At 36.4% G+C, this 27,181-nt stretch overlaps 1 pseudogene; it reads right to left on the reverse strand.

Annotated features, from left to right (window-relative positions):
- Positions 1-27,181, reverse strand: part of LOC138696341 (conserved oligomeric Golgi complex subunit 4-like) — a 77,047-nt pseudogene that overhangs the window by 26,222 nt on the left and 23,644 nt on the right.

Below are 27,181 nucleotides of genomic sequence, written 5' to 3' on the forward strand. Positions count from 1 at the left end.
ACAACTCACGAGATCAAAGCAAGCAAAGCGACCATCTGTGAAAGCAAGACCATAAAGAACTGCAAAGAATAATGTCACCGCGTGGCACCACATTACTATCTGATACTACTGATTAATAATGTCACCGCGTGGCACCACATTACTATCTGATACTACTGATTAATAAAGTCACCGCTTGGCACCACATTACTATCTGATACTACTGATTAATAAAGTCACCGCTTGGCACCACATTACTATCTGATACTACTGATTAATAATGTCACCACTTGCCACCACATCACTATCTGATACTATTGATTAATAATGTCACTGCTTGGCACCACATTACTATCTGATACTACTGATTAATAATGTCACCGCGTGGCACCACATTACTATCTGATACTACTGATTAATAATGTCACTGCGTGGCACCACATCACTATCTGATACTACTGATTAATAATGTCACCGCGTGGCACCACATTACTATCTGATACTACTGATTAATAAAGTCACCGCTTGGCACCACATTACTATCTGATACTACTGATTAATAAAGTCACCGCTTGGCACCACATTACTATCTGATACTACTGATTAATAATGTCACCACTTGCCACCACATCACTATCTGATACTATTGATTAATGTCACTGCTTGGCACCACATTACTATCTGATACTACTGATTAATAATGTCACCGCGTGTCACCACATCACTATCTGATACTATTGATTAATAATGTCACTGCGTGGCACCACATTACTATCTGATACTACTGATTAATAATGTCACCGCGTGGCACTACATTACTATCTGATACTACTGATTAATAAAGTCACCGCTTGGCACCATTTTACTATCTGATACTACTGATTAATAAAGTCACCGCTTGGCACCACATTACTATCTGATACTACTGATTAATAATGTCACCACTTGCCACCACATCACTATCTGATACTATTGATTAATAATGTCACTGCTTGGCACCACATTACTATCTGATACTACTGATTAATAATGTCACCGCGTGGCACCACATTACTATCTGATACTACTGATTAATAATGTCACTGCGTGGCACCACATCACTATCTGATACTACTGATTAATAATGTCACCGCGTGGCACCAAATTACTATCTGATACTACTGATTAATAATGTCACCGCGTGGCACCACATCACTATCTCATACTACTGATTAATAATGTCACTGCGTGGCACCACATTACTATCTGATACTACTGATTAATAAAGTCACCGCTTGGCACCACATTACTATCTGATACTACTGATTAATAATGTCACCACTTGCCACCACATCACTATCTGATACTATTGATTAATAATGTCACTGCTTGGCAGCACATTACTATCTGATACTACTGATTAATAATGTCACCGCGTGGCACCACATCACTATCTGATACTATTGATTAATAATGTCACTGCGTGGCACCACATTACTATCTGATACTACTGATTAATAATGTCACCGCGTGGCACTACATTACTATCTGATACTACTGATTAATAAAGTCACCGCTTGGCACCACATTACTATCTGATACTACTGATTAATAAAGTTACCGCTTGGCACCACATTACTATCTGATACTACTGATTAATAATGTCACCACTTGCCACCACATCACTATCTGATACTATTGATTAATAATGTCACTGCTTGGCACCACATTACTATCTGATACTACTGATTAATAATGTCACCACTTGCCACCACATCACTATCTGATACTATTGATTAATAATGTCACTGCTTGGCACCACATTACTATCTGATACTACTGATTAATAATGTCACCGCGTGGCACCACATTACTATCTGATACTACTGATTAATAATGTCACCACTTGCCACCACATCACTATCTGATACTATTGATTAATAATGTCACTGCTTGGCACCACATTACTATCTGATACTACTGATTAATAATGTCACCGCGTGGCACCACATTACTATCTGATACTACTGATAAATAATGTCACCACGTGGCACCACATTACTATCTGATACTACTGATTAATAATGTCACCGCGTGGCACCACATCACTATCTGATACTATTGATTAATAATGTCACTGCGTGGCACCACATTACTATCTGATACTACTGATTAATAATGTCACTGCGTGGCACCACATTACTATCTGATACTACTGATTAATAAAGTCACCGCTTGGCACCACATTACTATCTGATACTACTGATTAATAAAGTCACCGCTTGGCACCACATTACTATCTGATACTACTGATTAATAATGTCACCACTTGCCACCACATCACTATCTGATACTATTGATTAATGTCACTGCTTGGCACCACATTACTATCTGATACTACTGATTAATAATGTCACCGCGTGGCACCACATCACTATCTGATACTATTGATTAATAATGTCACTGCGTGGCACCACATTACTATCTGATACTACTGATTAATAATGTCACCGCGTGGCACTACATTACTATCTGATACTACTGATTAATAAAGTCACCGCTTGGCACCACATTACTATCTGATACTACTGATTAATAAAGTCACCGCTTGGCACCACATTACTATCTGATACTACTGATTAATAATGTCACCACTTGCCACCACATTACTATCTGATACTACTGATTAATAATGTCACCGCGTGGCACCACATTACTATCTGATACTACTGATTAATAATGTCACCACGTGTTACCACATTACTATCTGATACTACTGATTAATAATGTCACCACGTGGCACCACATTACTATCTGATACTACTGATTAATAATGTCACTGCGTGGCACCACATTACTATCTGATACTACTGATTAATAATGTCACTGCGTGGCACCACATTACTATCTGATACTACTGAACTTTCCTAATGGCATATTCTAGAGCGAAGTTAAAAAGTAAAGGTGATAGTGCATCTCCCTGCTTTAGCCCGCAGTGAATTGGAAAAGCATCAGATAGAAAATGACCTATACGGACTCTGCTGTATGTTTCACTGAGACACATTTTAATTAATCAAACTAGTTTCTTGGGAATACCAAATTCAATAAGAATATCATATAATACTTCCCTCTTAACCGAGTCATAAGCCTTTTTGAAATCTATGAATAACTGATGTACTGTACCCTTATACTCCCATTTTTTCTCCATTATCTGTCGAATACAAAAAATCTGATCAATAGTCGATCTATTACGCCGAAAACCGCACTGATGATCCCCAATAATTTCATCTACGTACGGAGTTAATCTTCTCAAAAGAATATTGGACAAAATTTTGTATGACGTCAACAAAAGTGATATTCCTCGAAAGTTACCACAGTTGGTTTTGTCCCCCTTTTTAAAAATAGGTACAATTATGGACTCCTTCCATTGTTCTGGTACAATTTCCTTTTCCCAAATAGCAAGTACAAGTTTATAAATTTCGCTATATAATGCACTCCCACCCTCTTGTATTAATTCTGCTGGAATTTGATCGATACCTGGAGACTTGTACTTTTTCAGATTTTCTATCGCAATTTCGACTTCTGAAAGCGTGGGTTCGGGTATAAATGGCTCAGCAGTTTGTATTTCAATTTCGTCCCGATCATTTGTATTTGGCCTATGTACATTTAGTAGTTGCGCAAAATAGTTTTTCCATCTGTTTAGGATTGATGGAGAGTCTGCAAGCAAGTCGCCATTCTCATCCTTGATCACGTTTACCCTTGGCTGATATCCGTTCTTAAATTCCTTTATACCCTTATATAAATCTCGAATGTTTTTATTCTTACTATTTGTTTCTACCTCATTCAGTTTTTCCTTCAAGTAACCTCTCTTTTTATTCCTAAGTGTACGACTTGCTTCCCGTCTTTCATTGAAATAATTATCTCTCTTCTCCTCAACTGGATCCTGTAAGAATTTCAATTTTGCCTGTTTCCTTCTTTCTACTACCATGCAACAATCTTCATCAAACCACGGTTTCTTTTTCTTAGTTTCATAATAACCTATGCTCTGCTCAGCTGCAATTTTGATACTATCTCTGATATTTTCCCACACGCTATTAACATCTAATTCTTTCTCAACTTCGTCGGAACTTTCTAAAGTTCTTTCTTATCCCTTACTTCTCCGAATTTAGTCCAAGCAGAGTTTGTAACTACTTTCCCTTTTTTTCCACTACTCTGACTCTGCTGATTTAACTTTATTTTCGGCATATACTTTTGACATCGTGTCTTGTAATCTTTTACCATCAACAGAGACGGTGTCCGAGCCTCTGCTTGAGATCGACGTCGATACTATTGAATCATCTTCAACATTCGTTTTGATGAAACGTACTGATTAGACAAGCCTACAATTCACCTACTGCTTACTGCTACCGGAAGAGCACTCATGAACACCGAGCGCTCGTCGTCAGACCCGATTGCTCGGTGTGTTGCTTTACTTCGTGATTTATCGGAAATATTCGTATATGATCGCTATTCATTCCGTCAGTGCCTTCCTGGACTGATAACGATATCCCGCGCTCGCTCTCTTGCAGGTCTCTGGTGTGGACTATATCAAATTAGGAAACTGTAAAAGATTTCTCTGTTAATGAATAAAAACGAATAAAAGCAAAATTCTATGTTCAACCCCATCCATTAGATGTATTCAATTTTCAACTTTTCTTAGCATTGAGGAGACCTCTAGTAGGAAAGGAATGGACACTTTTTACTCAAATCTCACTATCCACAGTATTCTGTGTGATAACACCCACTGAGGTGCACAACCTGGAACTGGATATCAGTGGGCCGGATTTATATAAACTTGTTACACTTCTCCAATACTCGTTTCACACCTCACAACCGCACTTTTCCTGCCTGTCTGCATGTTTGGGGTAGATTCATGCACAATGCACATTTTCAAGAAATTAGATTTAACAGCACATATATTGCACGTTATGTTCTTTTTTCTGGATTTAGTGGATATATTATGTTAACTTGCATAATAGTGCCTTTTATGAATGTTGCTTCGTAAAATCTGGTATTTCCACGTTATTTGTTTATTGAGAAAAAAAAATAAAACAAAGCTCCCCGTAATATGGTTTTGTAGCATCAAAAGGCTTTGCACTAATCCCTCCCTTTGTTACACTGAAATTTCCAACCCCCAACTCTCTCTCATTACAAGCCAGGGGTCAAAATATTGAAAGAAAGGAAGCCAGAAGCAGCATGCTTGCAAACTGCAATTTAGTATACTTTTGTGTCGAATTCTGAAGTGTTGCTGTAGCTCCTGTTAGAACTGCAAGAATAAATCTTCTGTTAAAATGCATTGAGGAAAAGGAATATCTAAAGACGGACAGTGATGCAGTTTATTGTGATTGTTGTAATAAAGACGTAAGCACTTGTGTATTTTGGGGCGCATCACAGTTAAGATGTAATGCTGCAAATCCGGAAGGTCGCGGGTTCGATTCTCCATGGGGTCATGACCATGCGGAAATGCAAAAGACTTACAATTCGATCTCACTTTGTCCCAAATTTCATCTCTTAAGTATGCATCTGTCACTTCTCGTGATGTAGAAAGATCATTTTCTGTGTCCAAGAATGTGCTTCAGATAAACATATGAGCTTAAATGAAGAAAATTTTGAGAAATCAGTTGTAGTAAGCTTATGTTGTTTCAAAATAAAATATAAATGTTGTTGTTGTTGTTGTCTAGTGCCTTGCATTTGGCAATGAAGCCATTAGCAGTCGTGCTTTCCAATACTTTTGAACTGTAGTTTCTTCTGATCTTAATGCTTCACAGGTCTTCAAGTGGTCTTCATTCATTTCTGCTGGTTCGTTACACAGGACACATATTGGTGAAGCTAAGATACCTATTCTGTAGAGATGACTTGCTAGACAGTCATGATTTGTCAATAGTTTGAAGGCTGCAACTGCTGTTTTCCTTGGTCTCTGGGGGATTATATCTGGGTTGGGAAGTAGTGTAATTCATTTTTTGTCTTTAGCATTTGATTCTATTTCTTGTAGGTATGAATGAGAAAATTTTGTAGTGATCAAGCATTTTATTGAGGAATATGAGAAATTAAATTTAGACTTTTGTTTTATTGTTGTGCCTTTCTTGGCAAGTGTGTCTGCGGTTTCATTCCCCATGACTCCACAGTGTGCTGGAATCCATTGGAGACGGACAATCTTATTAACTTTTTGGAGTTGTGTCAACATTTTGTAGCATTCCCTTATTTTTGTTGACTTCTTTGTAGCATTTGAACATATTCCCTGAATTGCAGCTTTAGAATCTGAAAGAATTACTGTCTTGTTATATTTATTTAAGGGAAGATTTAATAATTGTCGGAGAGCAATGTGTATAGCCTCTATTTCACCATCATAATTTGTTGTGTCTCTGCCAACAGAATGATAAAAGGAAAAATGTGTACATGTAACTCCAGCTCCAGTAAGGTTTTCTGTGGTTGATCCATCAGTATATATGTGTAGCCATTCTTCTGTAGGGTATCTAGTATTGATCGTTTCCTGTGTTAGAAGTTTTTGTATTTCTTTTGGTGTGTCTGATTTACTTATTTCCTCTGTTAATTCCAAACTGAAGATAGGTTGCAATAATTCCAATGGATTTTCTCTTATAAGTAAATTTTCTCTTGTGTTAGGAATGCTCAATTTAGATTTAATCTCTGTTACCTTTTCTAGGAAACTACTATGAGTTTTAAGGATTGAAGAAGGGAGGTTCTTTTCTGTCCATTTAGAGTTTGGCAGTCGTAACATTTTCTCATGTTGGAGCAGTGCTTGTTCTTCTATTTTTGTTGTTATTGATGGGATCCTTGTTAAGGCAAGCATGGCATCAACAGGTGTGGATTTAACTGCTCCAGTGATTAGGCGAAGAGCCTGATTTAGTATTTGTTCAAGTTTATTGATGTTAACATTTGCTGCTGTTATTAAAGCTTCAGAACAGTACAAAAGGTTTGGTTTAATATACATTTTGTATGTTGTATTAAGGACTCTCCTTGAGCAGCCCCATTTAGCACCAGCTAACTTTTCAGGATTTGCAGTTTCTTTTCAACCTTTTCTGAGATGTTTGTTATATGTTTTTTCCAACTAAGTTTTCTGTCGAAAGTGATGCCCAAGTATTTGGCATCATCAACTGCTTTGAGTGGTTTATCATTATAATTTATGTTAATAGTCACTGGTTTATATTTTAGTGTAAATAATTCATAAGTTGTTTTTTCTACATTAATAGTCATGAGGTTTTTGGAGCTCCATTCATGTACTTTGTTTAGGGCTGTTTCTATTCTGTCTTTAATTAATTTAGGTTTTTTTGGAGAGCCTGGAGTCCAAAAGACTACGTCGTCAGCAAATAAAGCAATTTTGGTTTCTGAAGTTTGTATTATTGATGGAAGGATGTTTATATAAATATTAAAGAGCGTTGTGCTCAGAACAGCACCTTGTGGAAGTCCTTGGTGTGTTTGTTTATATTTGGAAATGTATGTATTATATTTTGTAGCGCAAAATCTTTGTGAAATAAACTGGGTTATCCATTTCAGCATGTTACTTTTCACACCTAATGATTGCAACTTCTCAATTAATTTATTTCTCCAGACTGAGTCATATGCTGACTGAAAATCAATGAATACTGCTAAGGTGTCCTCTTGTCTATTGAAAGCTTCCTTGATGTCTTGGCTTAGTAGAAGTACATTTTCACTTGTACTATGATTCTGTCTGAAGCCGGTCTGTGAACTATTAAGTAGGTTGTAGTATTCTAGGAACCAGTTAAGTCTAGATGCTACCATTCTTTCCATCACTTTTGCAATAACGCTGGTTAAAGATATTGGTCTGAAGCTATTAATATTGTTTGAAGGTTTATTTTTCTTTAAAATCGGGATGATAATGGCTTTTTTCCAGTCGGATGGTACAGTCATTTTCCAACATGTGTTATACAGTTTAAGTAGGATTTCTTTTTCTTTCCTGCCAAGGTGTTTAATAAACTCTGGGTGGATCTTATCAGGTCCTGGAGATTTTTTGTTCTGTAATTGTTCTATTGCTAGATCCAGTTCTGTGTCATTAAAATCTTGATTGAAAATATCATTTTGTATATCTTTTGGTTTGTTAGTTTTTCTGATAGTTTTTTGGATAGTTTTATCTTCTTCCTTGTATGCTTGGGGCATTCTTTGAGACTGAGCATAAAATTTGTTAAGGGATTCTGCTATTTCCCTATCTGTAGTTAAGCCTTTGTTATTATATTGTAATGGTTCTGTTGTATTTTTTGATAATTTTGTTTTATTAAGAAATTTGTAGATTTTATTTCCATCTTTCCTATAGTCCATATGTTCTACAAAATTTGTGAAACTGGTCTTCTTTGCAGAAATTAATTCTTTCTTAAAAGCGGCTGCTTTTCTTCTACAGTTTTGTACATCTTCTGGACACTTGGTTCTTTCGTGTTTTAACTTAGATAGAGATGGAGACCAAAAGTAGCTATATTTCTTTAACTTTCCTTTGGGAATATGTTTTTTGGCTGCTGTCAATAATATTTCACAAATTTTTTTATTCATTTCATCTGTTGACTTGAACTCTGATTCTAGCAGTATATTACACCTCCCTTCTATCTCATTTTGGAAATTGGACCAATCTGCTTTTTTGAAATTCCAAGAAGTTTTTATGTTTGGTTTATTAGTTTTATTTATTAGCCCTGTTATGGAGTCTATGGTGATTCCGTGGCCTGAGCCTGGGTCTTCTATTATTTCTCTTTTTGTATTGTCAATTATATCAGATGACACCATCAGAAGATCAGGATTTGTACCAAAACCATTATAATGAAGGTAAGTGGGTGGATCATTTGGATTAAATATTAATTCCATTGTTGAGTTTATTAGATCTTCTATGACTCTTCCTGCTGAATTTATATCTCTGTAGCCCCATCTAGGGGAGTGTGCATTAAAATCACCTATTAAAATACTTTTGGGTTCTATGGGGATAGAATTTAGGTCTAGTTTATTGTCTGGAGGATTGTAGATACTGTAAATTCTGTATAAATGTAACATCTCGTAGAACTCAATTTTGATAGTGCATATTTTTAATGTTTTTTTTCACTTCATTGTGCATGTTTTGTCGTATGATGGTGCATGAATGCATGCATGTTTTAAGATTTGACAGTGCATGGAAATCCAGATATCAGTTAAGCTGAGACAAGAGAAGAAGAGCCAAAGACATAAGAGAGTTTTCACACTCCACCTGTCTGTAATTCTATCATGATGCCATTAATTGCAGGGCCCATCAGAATCAAGACATATATGCTACTGTAATAAGTAAAGCGCGGATTTCTAAGCACAATCAAACAGTAAAATAAGTACGAAAAATGCTGAAAAGAAGCCCCAAAATAAGCAAAAACGAATACACGGAAATATAATGATAAATTATTTGTTTCGTAGAACTCTTCCCTTATTGAAGGCTGTCACCTGGAAACAAGAAGATCCACGTCTTTGTACTGACTTCCAACAGTTTCAGTGACACAATGCAAGGCACGTCAAGTGAACTAATTTAGGGTAAAGAGCTTTTAAATCAGCTCCCGCTTTAACAATATATGCAGCAGCATCACTGAGAAATAACAATAAATTGTCATACCGCATCCCTTCCCAGCCACAAGAAAAGTAACGAGTCGTTGAAAAATTTTGCAACAGTGGAATTATTTACTCAGTCAAGCAGCTATTTGTATATTAAGAAGAAATGATCTGCTGCCTGCTTCCCACTACAGCACTACACACGCACTGTCCCGATGCATCTGTGGTTTCATCAATAGAAATTCGTATGTTTTCGTGCTTCAGTTTATCCCGAATATTACAAATTACTTCTTGAAAACACTGTGGCATATAGTTATTGGGCGATGTAGATTCGTCCGGCACCCTTTTGTTTGTGAATTCTTCTAAAAATACCCGAAGCTGCACATTATTCAATTTCCACAACGAATGTCGGAACCCGCTAATGCTAAGCACGAGTCTCTTGAAATGTATCGCTAGAACTCGACTGTACACTGCTTTCAATCAGTTCCTGGTTTAACTTAGATTTATTCTTAAACCTCTCCTCATGCCGCATTGCATTAATATGCTGCACAGTGCCATATTTTTTCTTCGCAGAAACACTTTCTTCACACACCAAACAAAATAAGACACTGCTGCCTCACTGGAAATATTACTCCCAAACTCATTTACGCCTTTGCGTAAGAATGCTGATTGAGAGGTTTTTGTGGGTGGCATTCCGTAACTACAACAGCAGCAATCACACACACCTCATTGAACCAACGCGTATTGCACAACTTGCACACTGCAGCTTGGAACTCGGGGATTCACCATCCAGGCACATGACATCATTCTGATAATGCGATAAGTGCAATAACCGATTGACCTGCCTAGTCACAGAAGCTTGGCGGGGAATCCCAAGGTTCTCTAATTAAAACTACGCAGTATTATTTTGCATCATCCTGGGTCATATCCTAGCATTGCTTTCTTACGCATTCGACTGAAGCTAATTTTTATTAGCCAATAAAAAAAATGGAATCAGTGATAAATGGCGGCTAGGTGTGAAATAACACACTTTTAAAATCACAGCTTTGGGTAAAATATGCAGTTTGAATTAAAAATCGTAAAATAAGGAAGCAAAACGTTTTCCTGCGAAATAAGCATTTATTAGCACTAACAAACATAGTTAAAACTTCTTATCTAGGTGTGTCTTACAAAGTATAATCTTTCTGCTTACCTTTAACAGTGTGGAAAAGAATGTGCATTTTGCTTAGAAATCCGGGCTTTAGTAATAAGCAGTGACTATTCAAAGCAGATAACGTGAACCTTAATGCTGTGATGAAACAATGGCTGGGCTGCTCCTTTGAGATTGAATATCACCAACAATATCAGGGTGCTGCCAGTGCTGTCATGGTAATTTTTTTCTTGGTCATACGCCCCACCCTTGTTTTCTCCCTTGAACTATATTCTACTCTGCTCTCTCTATCTCTCAGACTGTCATTTAATGATTTTTTAATATTAAAGAAGAAGTAAAGAAATTGTTTTGCTTTACATTTTAATTGTACAAGATTTAAAGAATACACCATGTAGCCCCACCATAGATGCACACTTGTCTCATGAATCTTGGAGTGTGTATTTGCAGCACTTCTTGTTTTTCAACCATTATTTTATATAATTGTGGATTCCAGTGCTGCAGAGGTGGACAATTTTTGTTTATGAACATCACACAAAATACATTAGGAACAGCAAGAGATGATCTAAGATCTGTACAGATCTCCGTGTGCAAAACTTAGGCACCCATATGCTGTATGGCTCCATACAGATAAAATTTTCTTTTCCCCATACGATTAAATATCGCCTCCATGACAGCACTCAATGCTGTTCTTTCTTCTGAAAACATTTGTATCAACAAAATGTCTTCTACACCTAAATCTTCACATAAAGCCACAATTTGTAGACTTCCTTCCATTTCCTTATGAAGGAGAAACATATACAATTAAGATGACTTAACAATAACAATAAACAAATGAGCGCGAATGTTATTGATGACTCAGCGGATTTAGAGGTATTTTCTATTCATGACGAAGCTGCTGTCATTACAAAAAAAAATGTATTTTGATTGTTTTCAATTTCTATTTTATACAGATGTAATAGTAAATAATTGTATATTATTATTAACATGGTATATTTGACATAAAAATCTTCATGGCAATACTAATTACGTTTCAGACGAAAGCATAACATGTTCAAAAAATATTTGGAATACAAAAATATTCACAAACCATAATAAGTCTCCACAAGAGGTTGATGAATTTCACTGATCCGAGCAATTCCTTCAAACAGTAGAGTCAACGTATCAGCATAGATAACACTAGCTCGCTTATTAGAAGGGATCGTCTCCAAGGCAACTAGCAGATTCTGATGAGCTGTTTCTTGAAGCTACGAATAAAAAAGGTAAGTGCTACAATTGTACAAAATGTATAAGCATAACATATTTCTTAGTTCGCTTTCCACCTCAGAAAATATGTTACTTCAAAAGAGATGCAATTCCACCGAAAAAGTACAGAAAACACCTTTAATACACAGTCTATACACACCTAAGAACAGGCCAAACCTTCTACGTCTATGTCGACAAGTGTGAGCTAGTAAATGTTCTTAATATGCAGAATCAAAATATAGTAGCATCTTGCAGAATTGCGCTCAGTTAATGTTTTCTCAATAGAACACTTTTTAATATACAAATACACAAAATATCTTATCTCTCAACACGACATTTTTTGGTTGAAGTTTATATATAGTCAACTCCGGACCAGCATATTTCGTTCACTATATCCGAGGTTCACTAAAACCGAAGTCTGTTTTTATACTACAGACATTGCTATACACACAGGATAGATTACGTTCAATGTAATTAATAATGTTCACTTTTTTATAGCCATTAGGCAGTAGGTACTGACCGACTTCGCACCCCCTTCCATTAATCAGGAAGATATGTTTACTGAGTACGCGGCCTTGGTAATTCCTTCAGTTCACTTTTACAAAGATACGGGAGGAAGGGTTGACAACAGCTGTAATTCTGCTTGTACTTACCCTTTGGTCATCACTCTACTCCCTTTTACGAAAGAAAACAGTTTCTCTTCCTACTCATTAATAACCTCTTTTAAAGGAGTCAAAACTGAACTGAACATTAGTTCTAGTGTAAAAAAATTCACCTCAAAACAGGCTTATTATCCTACCAAATTATTCAGTTTTAACAAATTTATTGTACGTACAAAAACACTCGTTGCGCACTTTTCATTTGTAATTTCTTGTCCATTTATTTAATAAGAATAATATTTTTACTGCTAAAATGACAATAATATTTTTTCTTTTACTGTGAAATTTTATGAACACAACTCTCAACAACTGCGCATCAAACCAAAAAAATTTACCAATAATTACTGATGAAAGGGTAGCATCAGTGGTGATATTGAAGAAGTTTAACAACCAGTTCTCTCATGTGTACCTATGCTAAAAAAAATACGGTATATGTCCATGGTAATTGCAAATAATATCTAAAAATAATTTAACAACCGGTTTATCTGAACTGGTGCGAACCGGCTGAATATCACCACTGGGTAGCATGACGTTAGTCATTGTCAATGTTCTGACACCAACCCAAACCTGTTCACCAGATGTTCCAGTTCTGATACTCAAATGAGCATGAATGTGATGTATAGGTAAGAGTCCCTTTATAACCTGTCTTGATAACATAATTTTAAACTTGAGTGGTTTTTAGCAATTTTTTTTTCTGGATTTTTGGATAAAAAAATTGGTGTGCGCATTATATTCGATGGCGTAAATACGGTATTTTCGCGTTCTTATATTTCATGGCAAACCTAATTTCGAGCAAAATTGAATTAGGACGTATAAATGAAGTTTTGTACCTCTCAGGGTTTAAAATACGATAAGTGCGAAAAACGTATAACTCAAATAAATTAACATGAAAAGTAGAAGAATTTTGCCGGAACTTAAGAAAAAAAAGTATAAGTGAGAAAATGTGTAAGTGAGAAATGCACAAATGAAGTTTTATTGTATTTGTACCTCGCCTTGCATATTTTTTTTAAATTCTGAATCTAATTTCATTTACTCATACTCTCAAAATATATAAAACATCTCAATATAATTCTAACTGCAGCTTCTTTGGTGCTTTGCAAATGTACATCCCAATTTCGTATTTGACTCAAATATAATTAAATTCATAAGACTTAGCCAGATCTCTTTATGTGGGAGATGTCCGAGCTAAAGCTCAGAAATACTAAAGCATAAATAAAATTATCCTACCAAAACATTATTTTTTGAAGATAAACACATTAGAATAGAAAACAAAGACAGAAAAATTGAAGTAAGAACTGCATGATTTTGTAATATTACCTTTGAACATAGGTACAATCAGAACTTAATCAGACCTTCATCTTGCATTCCAAGAAGAGGAAAGATCTTAAAAAAACTCTCTACTGATGCTAAATCTTCAGCACGCACTGCTTCGTCAAATTTCTGTGTAACGACAGCCCCAAGCTGGGTTGCAGCTTCATGCAGTAGTGAAAATTAGTTCGTAACACTTGTGCAATCTAGAACAGAAAATCAATTCAATTACCAACTGCACAAATATTTCCCTCAAATGCCACCACATTGTCTTTGGACATTTCTTGGCAGTGGATTATGTGTAGGCAGAGTGACACTGCTCCAATGATATTGTGTGGTTGTGCAGTGCAGGAGAGAGACTTAACCTAGATCATGGACGAACACAAGAAGGAAAAGTTCCTGTGCTCTAACCAGAATCGAACTTGGAACCTCATGAACTGTGGCCAGAAACTCTGAGGCTGAACACAGCACAAATATAAGATAAGTTATATAATTTTACATTTATGTAGGTTCTAAATGATTTACTTTGATTATAAATAATTAATGTAATGATTAACATGTAAACGAAAAGAGATAATGCAATTGCATCATCCTGTCTACATATGTATAATCCTGATTAATGCTCCTGTAGGCAATGAATTCGCGGATTTTATGGCTTGTTTTCTTTTAACCTAGAGAATATACCACACACATAAGTTCAAAACCCAATTTAAGCAAACTCGGTTCTATAACATACCCACATTTAAGAAAAGAATCCTTGGAGAATTTTAGGCTGCACAACTAGAATTATTTAAAAAAATGTAGAATTTCCCCAATACTCTCCCCCTCCTCACTCTCCCCTCTTTTATGATTATCTCTTATATTTATGGAAGCCCCACTTAAGGAAATAAAAAAAACAAGGTCCCCAATGACTCATTAAATAGAGGTTGTACTTTATTTAAAGGTATGTGCTACTGATTTTTACGACTTCCACAATTTTGATATGATTTCAATTAAGTTTTAATCACCAATTTCTTTCCTTTAAGATTAGATGATGTTGTTGAAATTTTAAGAATTTTTGGTTTCTAACTTTGATCCATAAAAAATTAAATAGACAAATTCATATCTTACCAATAAATTATATTACACATGGAAGAATAAAGATCTGTTTCTAGTTTCATGGCTTGACATCCAGCTGAAGAGTGATGAGACTGTGTATTCGATTTTTGTTTTTATTTGTGGTTCCGAATAAAGAAATTATCTTGAATTTTTTTAAATTTTTTTCTTAAGGTCATGCATTGGCTGTATTTTTCAAGCAACATAAAAATAAAATAAAAATGTCCCTGGAATACAGTGTTTAAAATATGTAGTAAAAATGCCACTGCATTATCTTACTTAGTTTTTGATAAGTCTGGATTCCTAGATTGAAAAATGCAAAAAAATATTATATCCCAGAAACTGGGTTTAAAGGTTAGATGGCCTGGTTAGCTTACAGCCCTTTAAAAGAATTAATATTTAGGTCACCTACAATTCGAATAATGAAACGAAACTTTGCACAAATATTTATCATAGACCATATGAGTTTTTGGTGGGAAAATTTAAAAATGGTAAAAATTGAAATATTTCATCAGATCTCAGTAGGGCATAACCTTAAGGGAGAAATATTCTTCCTTTTGCAATATTTACAGTAGATGGGCTATATACTGGATGTATTAATTATAACTGAAAGTCCATTTATGTGCAAAAACAGAGCAACATTTTTTCAATGTCATGTTCAATAGTCCAATAGTTGGTTACCTGCTTATTTAGGTGTCTACCGAAGATGTGAAACAAAAATTAGTTACATTTTAGTTACGTACTACAACTTATCAATTATTCATAAGCACAATGAAAAAACATTAAACACGTTTTATTTAACTAATGATTTATCATCAGACTTTTTTTTTCTTTTTGTTAAGTTTATTTATACACGCTTTAACATTCACGGTCATCTCGCGTGTTTTAGTATCTGCGGGTATATAAGTAAGCCCCTTTTACTATTCCTGTTTCTATTGTTGTGTTGTAGATAGTTTGTGTGTAGGTAACCGACTCAAATTTTCGATTAATGTTTATGATATTGGTGACTGAGCTGGTGATGAATCATGGTATGCAAGTTTTCAATCCGGCCATTGTGACTAAGTGAAACCGTGAAAAACACTAGTCAGATTGGTCGGCCATGGGGTTTGAACCTGGGATCTCCTGACTGCGAGTCGCAAATGCTACTACCTGAGCCAACTCGTTCAGACTTGTTCCACAGGTCATCTGATCTTCAGTGCAATAGACAAGCAGCCAACTTTTCTCCCAGCCTTCTAGACTATATCAGACTTACATATGTAATCACTATCGACCACTGTAACAGAGGCAGTTGTGACAACATTAAATAAGTGAAGCAGAATAATAGTATGTGTAATTTCGTTATTCACGACTATTCGAGTCTTTTAAATTCGTTACTTTCGTTACCAATTGCTTAAATGAGTTATTTTTAGTTACTTTTGTTTACAGTAGATGGCCTGTTATTTTTGGACCTATCTGAACACAATGGTATTTTTAAGAATGATGAAAACTCTTATCAAAGCTTTTTTTGAAAGAAAAGTAAAGTCAGGTCATACATCAGAGTTTAACAAGTGAAAGAAACCTGTCCCTGAATGAGAGATCTCCAGGCAAAATTTACCCGTTGCTTGTCGTCGTCTATATTAGAATTCACTTTTATTCATCATCCTTAGCTATCATTTCACCATCAAGGTAATCTTTCAACTTATGGTATATAAAGAGCTTCTCCGATAACATGATAACAATAGAATACACAGTAGGCTACATAAAAAATCTAAGCTATACACTAACACTACCAGTTATACCTTCATATGTGCAGTACGTTTTGGCACTTTTGATTACCAGCAGTTACAATAACTATCCTTGAATCAGCAACTGTTTCATTTTACATTAAATTTCTGTTCATTACGATGTTAAAAATTCATACCTTCAGCCACATCATCAGCGGTCTGTTTCAAAAGATGTTGATCCACTGAAAGAAAGCGATGTACATGGGTTGCTGCTTCCTCATAATCTTCATTTCGAAGAGCAGTCTGCACCCCGTCACTACACAGCTGCAGATCAGAACTCTCTGCTGGCTCTATGTAATATGGGATTAAAACAATAATACTTTTTAGCATAAGTAACACAACAATATAAATATTGTGAAAAAAGTTCCATTAAAAACTACACAATGAAAAATAATCATAAGATTTTACAGCATACAGTAACATAACAGTATAGTGAGAAAGAAGTCGCTTTAAAAACTACACAAAATGTTTTCTTTCCCTTTTTAAATTTTCTTTCTCTTCCAACCATTCCATATTTCAACCTAACCTTGATGGTTACATTTGATTTTAACCACTCAAAGTAATTCAAGAAATAATGAACAAAATGTACATTAAATATTACTGCCAATATACTGAAAACTTCGATCTGTGATTATTACAAAAATAGCCCGTTATCACTATTATTTCAAAAGTATAAAAAAAGATTATTAGCCATAATATCCAACTATTGAAGTTAAGAAAGGAAATATGCTGACCTGCAGAAATGAAATTTCAAGATGGAGGGAGCACTTTAGCGAAATGCTAAATTGTTCACCCCCAAACAAGTTTATTAAATATCAAGCACAAAACAACGACCGAGATACTGAAGGCCCAGACTTGAGGGATATAAATCTGTTAAAAATTTAAAACAATACACCTTATGAAAGGAAATTATCATATATTATTATCCCCATTCATAAAAAAGAGAGATGACAACTTTCAGAATTTCTATCATAGACAACTTTCAGAATTTCTATCACTGTGTAACGAAATATATGAGAAAGGCAAATGGCCTCAAGATTTCACGGAGACAGTAAGGCTGCCAGTATCAAAGAAAAATAATACCAAAAAAATTTAATAAGTTCAGGACTATCAACTTGATATCGCACTCAGCAAAGATTCTCCTGCAAATACTGAATCGATGTTTATATTCTAAGAGGAAGGAGAGTTGAAAGAGGAAAAATTTGATTTCAGGAAGGGAAAAGGTACGAGAGATGTAACTGGGCTGCAATCAGCAAGAGATATCAGAAAAAAAGTAAAGAAACGTATGTAATATCTGTGGTGGTAGAAAAGGTTTTAATAAAGTGCACTAGAATAAATTTATGCAAATCGTGAAGAAAATTGGTGTGATTAGGAAAGAGAGGAGGCTATTAAGTAATCCTTATATGAAACAGCGAGTCAAAGTTAGAATAGGTCAAGAAATGTGCAGGGAAGTGCAGTAAGGACAAGGAAGCTCTTCATCACCTTCCTGTTTAACATCTACTTGGAGGATTTAGAGAAGAACTATTTTCAGAAGGGGTGATAGTAGGAGGAAGAATAAAGTGCATAAGATTTGCTGACGACATGGCGTTGTTAGTAGAAAAAGAAGATGATAATAAGGAATATGCTAATGGAGCTAAATGAGAGCTGAGAGCAGTATGGGATGAAGATAACGAAGACCATGGTTACTGGTAGAAAAATAAAGGTGATAAATGTGCGAATTCGAAATGAGTCAGTAACAAGTAGACAGCTTCAGATACTTGGAGTGTAGGAACATGAGCTGTTGCCAGGAAGTCAAAAGGAGAATAGCAATGACAAAGGAAGTTTTTAATAGAAAAAGGAGCATTTTCTACGAAACTTTGGAAGAAGAACTATGAGACCAGTGAAGAGTTTTGTGTGGAATGTGACTTTGTATGAGACAGCAGACAAAATAAGAAATGAAGCAGTGCTAGAAAGAGTGGGTGAAGAAACAATAATGCTGAAACTGGACAGGAAATTAAAGAGAAATTGGCTACACCACACACGCACAGATATGTAATAAAAGGGTTTTAAAACACTCCACATTCATTGACTTCTAATATACACTATTCTCTGCTTGTCCATAGATCTTTCAGCACTCTCCTACAGATGGGACCTCTCCAGCTCCTTCAGTATTGGCTTCACTTCTTTTCCCTCGTCCAATAGTCAGCTCTTATCCACCTTTCATACCATAGTCATCCCTTAGCCATCCTTTATACATCTAAGAAATTCAAATGTTAAATCACTTATAACTGTAATCTCTCTGAATTCGCAAAAAGAAAATGTATTCTGTTTAAAATCACCAATCACCTGGCAATATCTAGCCGACACACTTTAGCACTAACATTCTCTGCCAGAGTTGAAGTAAATGTTATCATCTCAGCAAGTTTCTGGGCATCAGAATGGACGATCTGGCAATACTTTGTAATGCCACGAAGTTTTGCTTCTAGGTGACACTGTCTTGAAAGAAGGGTCTCCAGTCCATTATTAATTTCATCCTGTAATAATTTACTTAACAGTAGATTATTCTTTATCATTTCCGTATTATTTCAGTTACCCTGAGTTAAGAATTTGATTAAATAAGAACAATTAATATAATTGTTCATTTAAGAGTCCATGTATTGTGGGTCCCTATCACCACGGCATGGTGCGTCCTCAGGTTGTGGATCGAGGAGACGGCCTCCAGATATGGAGGGTAGCTGTGAATATATTGAATAAGCAGTCGCGGACAGCCGATGAGGGGTGATCCTACAACTTGAGGGTGGGCGAAGGGCTAACAACCCATCACCGTAAAAGACAGCTTGTTACGAATCCTTCAAATAAGCCTCGGAATGGGACTGATTCTCTGGCACGACCACAGCAAAGGAATAAGGTTTTGAGATTTGGTACTTGGAATGTTACAAGTCTATATAGAACAGGATGGGTAACATTATTAGCAAAAGAAATAGCTAGATATAGAATAGACTTTGTGGGAGTACAGGAGGTTAGGTTCGATGGGAATGGCATAACAGAAATAGGAGATTATTTGTTGTATTATGGGGAAGGAAACGATAATCACCAATTAGGAACAGGATTCTTTACTCATAAAAGAATAAAATTAGCAGTAAAAAAGGTCGAATTTATCGGTGATAGGTTATCGTATTTAGTACTTAAGGGTAGATGGTGCGATATCGTAGTTATAAACGCACATGCCCCTACAGAAGAGAAAGACGACCATATAAAGGATAGCTTCTATGAGGAATAAGATGCTTAGGAAAATATTTGGGGCATATAGGGATGAAGTTACAGGAGAATGGAGAAAGTTACACAACGCAGAACTGCACGCATTGTATTCTTCACCTGACATAATTAGGAACATTAAATCCAGACGTTTGAGATGGGCAGGGCATGTAGCACGTATGGGTGAATCCAGAAATGCATATAGAGTGTTAGTTGGGAGGCCGGAGGGAAAAAGACCTTTAGGGAGACCGAGACGTAGGTGGGAGGATAATATTAAAATGGATTTGAGGGAGGTGGGATATGATGATAGAGACTGGATTAATCTTGCTCAGGATAGGGACCAATGGCGGGCTTATGTGAGGGCGGCAATGAACCTTCGGGTTCCTTAAAAGCCAGTAAGTAAGTAAGTAAGTAAGTTCATTTAAGAGTTCCAGAAATTTACATTTTAAATTTTCATACTAGGACCCTATTGTATTACGTACAAAAGCAAATAAAGTGTGAATTACGAAACAGAAAAAAAATTCTATCATTTTAATTATGTGGCAATGAAACAACATGCGAATCTGCAATACATATTCAGGAGGTACACACATAATTTAGACAAAATATAATTTGAGTGAGCATTAATTTATTGTCCAAAATTAAACTTGATCCTTACATTTAAAGCTGTGCACATAATGCTAGGCCCTAATAGACAACAGGAACAAAACAATTACTCTGATCCTCCAGGTTTCAAGCAGAGAAATTTGTTAGCTCAAAATAAACTTCATGGAAAGCGGCAGCAGCAGTGGAAAGAAAGAATGATGCTGAAACGGATCAGGAAGAGGAGAAGGTTGAAAAGAAACTGCCTTCTGAAGGAATGGTGAACGGAAGAAGAGTTCGGGTCAGAAGAAGACATTAAGATATATGAATCATATGCGGAGACAGAAAGGAAGACAAAAAATAGAAAAGATTGGAGAATGTTGGGTTTGCAGTGAAAGATCTGCCCTTGGGCAGAACGCTATGAATGAATTGTTTGTTATGCAAGTCCAGTTTTCAGGTAAAGCTCCTATGAAGCAGACTTCAATAATTTCAAGGAAAAAATTGTTCCAGGGTCGGGTATCAATCCTGGGACCTCTGGTGGAACATACCAGCGCTCCACCGAGCTACCCAGAAACTCCATCCGACACCGTTTCAATTTTCCCCCTTATATCCACACAACTCGAGTCTGAAAAGACGCCAGAGACCCACATCGAGTGTACACAAACTCTGTGCAATTCAGAATTGTGGTTTTCTGTTAAGGTACCTACAGTAACGTATATAGGCCTATTATGCAAGTCTAGTTTTTCAGGTAAAGTTCCCTGTGAAGCAGACTGAATAATTTCAAGGGAAAAATTGTTCCGGGGCTGAGTATCGAATTGTTATTGCGTAGGAGTGCATCTGTTAGACGAATTCTTTCCTTAGCCTAATATAAGAAAAAACTGTATTTGAGGTGGATGAAATGGAAACATAGTTCTGCCAGTGCTCATCGTGATTTGTCATAATTATTTGCCGCTTTGGCGAAGATTTCCCAAAGCTCGATTTGGCAAAACGAGCGTTGAGGGACTTCCGCCGATTTTAGCAAGACTTCTGACTTCTGTTGCATTCAAATAATTATAAAATACGATAATTTGGTCCAGGGAGGATCTGTTTTTGGTGCAAAGATAATTCGTTTGGCATGTTTCTTAATTGAAATTAACCTAAGTGGGTCAGTGTCTATTTCAAAATCAGCGGAAGTCCCTCAGCGATCGTTTAACCCTCGACTTATGTATGTGAATGCTGAACTTGTAAAATCATTTGTTAACCTATTCACGTAGACGCAATAAATGAAAATAATCATAACCTTAAAACTTACAGACATGTGTATTCTTGTTTCTATTATAGGTGGAATAGAAGTAGATTCATTATCCGGGCTGAGAGGCCGTGGTCTATTAGTTGGTTTTATATCAGACGTTTCGTCTGCAACTGCGGCAGACATCTTCAGTGGAGTGGTATCCGAGGTCGCAAGACTCTTCTCGGCGTACCTGAGGCAACTGATCCTGTGTCTGGTTGTGCGAGCGTATTTATAGTGCGGCTCGCGGGCCGCAAGAAGAAGGAAGAAGGCGTAAAGCTAAACAAGTGTTGGTACCCGGTCCTAAACAGAACAGATAAGAAGCCACTACAACAAAAGGACGGAACCCAGAATGGGAGCAGCGAACAAAGCGGCGCGGACTGCAGCGACAACAGGCCTCGGCCCGCGAGCCGCACTATAAATACGCTCGCACAACCAGACACAGGATCAGTTGCCTCAGGTACGCCGAGAAGAGTCTTGCGACCTCGGATACCACTCCACTGAAGATGTCTGCCGCAGTTGCAGACGAAACGTCTGGTATAAAACCAACTAATAGACCATGGCCTCTCAGCCCGGAAAATGAATCTACTTCTATAGACTCCGGCCGTGAAAGCCTACACTGCAAGATAGGTGGAATAGCTTTTTTAATAGACTAATCGATACAGATATTACAGACATCTACAATTACAATTACCAATTACACAAAAAGTTTTCAGGCTATCCAAATTGAACTAGACATCAATCTGGTAATAGGCATATATAATGCACCATATAACTATGTGTCTTGGATCTTTTGGGAACACCATTTTGATCTAACAACATCCAAATCTATAATAATCCTGGGAGATTTCAATCTTAAACAATCTCTGCAAATACTCAGGCCTTTCGAAAATACAAATTTTTACAATACTTTGAACTCATAACCTCAACTTAGTAAATGAAGATACTCCTAGTAGATTAGGACTTCCACATCAAGAGAATAGTTCCCCAGATTTGACATTTACTACTACCCCTAACGACTTGGAGCATTTCACCTGATACGATGGGTAGTGATCATTTTATAGTACAGATTCAGATTGCTCAAATGCCATGGACTCAATACCAACAATGACATGGATATAGGAAAATTCAAATTAATCCGCAAGTGCTTCAAGAGAAACTAGATTTACCCAGACATCACCTGATAGCCCAAGAGAAGGATATGACGAAATTCCTTGCTATATTCAAATAGATATTGGATAAACATACTAGTGCTCCATCTTCCCCAACCAAGGAAAACTTCAAAGCTCGAATGAAACCACCCTGGTGGAACAAAGAGATTATGATGCATACAAATAACAGAAAGATAGTATGTAAACAATTTATGAAGCATAAAATACTTTCCAATTTTATTAAATATAAGCAAAGCAACGCCAGGGTTAAACAAAGCATCAAACAAACCAAAACCAGATCATGGAAAACGTACGCTTCCATCGTATATAGTCCATACTACAGAACATCCATATGATAAAACGTCCGTAAGGTCAAAATGTCCATACGGTGAAAATGTCCATGTACTGAATGTCCATCCGACAGAAAGCCCATATGATAAAACGTTCATAAGGTCAAAATGTCCATACGGTGAAAATGTCCATGTACTAAAAGTCCATATGACAGAAAGCCCATATGATAAAACGTCCGTACGGTCAAAATGTCCATAGTGTTAAACGTCCATAATGTCTGAATTGAATAGAACACAATCAATTTTATTCTGTAACTCGCACAAATAAGTTATTAATCATCGGAAACCAGAGCCCCACTTTTAAGATGGTAACCAATACTTTTAAGGTATATGAGAATTTTCTCCATTTTCTTTGTACCTGTTGTAATTTCTCACAATTTGGAGAATTTGTCTTTGATTCGTCAAATACGTTTCATTCACCGGCTCTTTAATTTGTGTATGCCCCTCCTCTTGCTTGCAATATTTGTGCCCAAATTTAATTTTCTTCGCTCTTTAGGCACGCATAAATTGCCAAATGGATGAATAATGTACAGCCATGACTGTGCCAGCCTTCTATCGCATTGTTTGTGTGCTGCATGATTCGAGATATCTCCCTTGCACTGTGAACAATTGTGCAAACCACTGGGGCGCACACTTAAAAGTCCCATCACAAATTAACATATTACACTGAGACAGAACCCTTAGGGAATCATCATAAGAAAATATTAAAACTCTATTTTCGTCATCCTGGCCTGAGCTAAACAACAGAAACTGTTGACCCCTTGCCATACGGTCATAAGGAGCTGTTATGACTAAATCATTCAGCACTGTTGGATTGGGAGGCCGCTCATGGATTTGTTTTCGGTTTATCATTCTTTTCAAACTTCTGCACTCAAGCATCTTTTATGCTACCTCCTCCACAAGAGAACCGAGAGTTGCTACCAAAACAGTTGATGGAGTTTCATTTGGCATCACTCTTGCTCTTGCCTTAACACTGTTCAAGATGCACTTTACTTCTATACCTGCTTCATCAGCACTATGTAAATGCTTATCTGTGCCATCCTGCAAAACCCAAATGTCATGTAGCTTGCTGTTAGTTGTTATTGCAGCATTACAAATTTTCCTTTATCTGCATCACCAATATAGTTTTGTCCTATCTCTATTAAAGTCATGATGTTGGTACAGGTACCCACGAAAAGAAAGAAGTGGCTTACCCTTCTGTGATGGAGATAGTGTACATTATAGAACTATGGACATTATGACTCTGGACATCAGAGTGAAGTGGACATTATAAAACTATAGACATTTTGACTCTAGACGATTTAACACGGACATTATTCCATGGACATTTTGAGGTATGGACATTATGTCTGGTAACCAAACGTGCTGCTCCCAACTAACACAGCATACTCCAATATCACATATATGGCAGAGAATTCACTGGTTCACCAACAGATTTAACAGCTCCTTCAATATAATTCATCGTAATACCGACATGCAAGAGGAATTCCTAAAACTAGTTACACCAGATGACGTTCCACCGCTTGTCTCCCTCCAGGAAGAGAGATTGAATCTTAACGTTTCAAATGAATTGATAGAACCGATATCGTACAACGAAGTAGTCACTATGATTCAAAAGAAAACAAAAAAAACACCTCTCAAGGACCAGATATAACATATACCATCTTAAACTATCTATCACATCACTTCCTGCAAGGCTTGACTAATTGTTACAATACTATCCTCAATACAGGCAATATCCCGCTCCCATAGCAGCAGTTCTTTGCGATACCAATTCAGAAACCAAAAACAACAGGAGTAGACAGTAACCACTATAGACCCATCATGCTAAGTAATACCACCAGAAAATATATTAAATACTCGTCTATACATTACATTGAACGAATTAGGAAATGGCCCCAATGCAGTTTGATTTACATACTACTCTACATACTCTACTCACAATCTTTACAGAAATTAGAATTTAGAAATCTTCTCACTATTCGTGAGCTGCCACAAGGGACAAAGAGTACTTAACCATATAAATGTTTACAAGTTCAGTGAACCATTAATTTTGTTTTGACAATGAAACTCCTACAAGTACATAGCTGCAAATACAGCTGTAGCATGGATCAGGAAGCAAAATCTCCACTTAATCGCAATTGATGTATCCAAAGCATATGATAATGTTAACTTACAACTTCTAGTTCCTGCATTAGAATACTTCAACATTCCGCAAAAGTTAAATCAATTAATCATTAACCTTATGTGTAACAGGAAAATCAGTTTCCATCCAAGATACCAAAATACTAGTAACCGAATTTCTAACTCTGGTTTATTACAAGGATCATCTCTTAGCCCCATTTTATTTACAATATATACTCATACTCTGTTCCAGTTAAACCTTCAGATAGCCAGACTTACAATGTTTCCTGATGACATTTTTATAACAGCCCGGATACCATTAAGAAATAATACAATAGCTTTGCACTTACTACAAGATGACATAACCACTATCTGTACCGCAATCCAAGATATTGGCCTACAAATTAATCACAGAAAATCTCAACATATAATAATTTCTAAAAATCATAAGAGACACCCTAATGTAAACAGCTTTAAAATATCCAACCAAGTCATCCTCATACAACTTACTTACTTACTGGCTTTTAAGGAACCCGGAGGTTCATTACCGCCCTCACATAAGCCCGCCATTGGTCCCTATCCTGAGCAAAATTAATTCATTCTTTATCATCATATCCCACCTCCCTCAAATCCATTTTAATATTATCTTCCCATCTACATCTCGGCCTCCCTAAAGGTCTTTTTCCCTCCGGCCTTCCAACTAACACTCTATATGCATTTCTGGATTCGCCCATACGTGCTACATGCCCTGCCCATCTCAAACGTCTGGATTTAATGTTCGTAATTATGTCAGGTGAAGAATACAATGCATTCAGTTCTGCGTTGTGTAACTTTCTCCATTCTCCTGTAACTTCATCCCTCTTAGCCCCAAATATTTTCCTAAGCACCTTATTCTCAAACATCCTTAATCTCTGTTCCTCTCTCAAAGTGAGAGTCCAAGTTTCACAACCATAGAGAACAACCGGTAATATAACTGTTTTATAAATTCTAACTTTCAGATTTTTCGACAGCAGACTGGATGATAAAAGTTTCTCAACCGAATAATAACAGGCATTTCCCATATTTATTCTGTGTTTAATTTCCTCCTGAGTATCATTTATGTTTATTACTCTTGCTCCCAGATATTTGAACTTCTCCACCTCTTCAAAAGATAAATTTCCAATTTTTATACTGTATTTCCATTTCGTACAATATTCTGGTCACGAGACATAATCATATACTTTGTCTTTTCGGGATTTACTTCCAAACCTATCTCTTTACTTGCTTCCAGTAAAACTCCCGTGTTTTCCCTAATCGTTTGTGGATTTTCTCCTAACATATTCACGTCATCTGCATAGACAAGCAGCTGATGTAACCCGTTCAATTCCAAACCCTCTCTGTTATCCTGGACTTTCCTAATGGCATACTCTAGAGCAAAGTTAAAAAGTAAAGGTGATGGTGCATCTCCTTGCTTTAGCCCACAGTGAATTGGAAACGCATCTGACAGAAACTGACCTATACGAACTCTGCTGTATGTTTCACTGAGACACATTTTAATTAATCGAACTAGTTTCTTGGGAATACCAAATTCAATAAGAATATCATATAAAACTTCCCTCTTAACCGAGTCATATACCTTTTTGAAATCTGTGAATAACTGATGCACTGTACCCCCTTTTTTTTTTTCGTTGTTGGTAACTCTACAGCATCTATTAGATGCTTTATGGTTGTGCTAACAGATGGAGTTACTTGTCAACA

The sequence above is a fragment of the Periplaneta americana genome, chromosome 3 (genome assembly GCF_040183065.1).
Source record: "Periplaneta americana isolate PAMFEO1 chromosome 3, P.americana_PAMFEO1_priV1, whole genome shotgun sequence".
NCBI lineage: Eukaryota > Metazoa > Arthropoda > Insecta > Blattodea > Blattidae > Periplaneta > Periplaneta americana.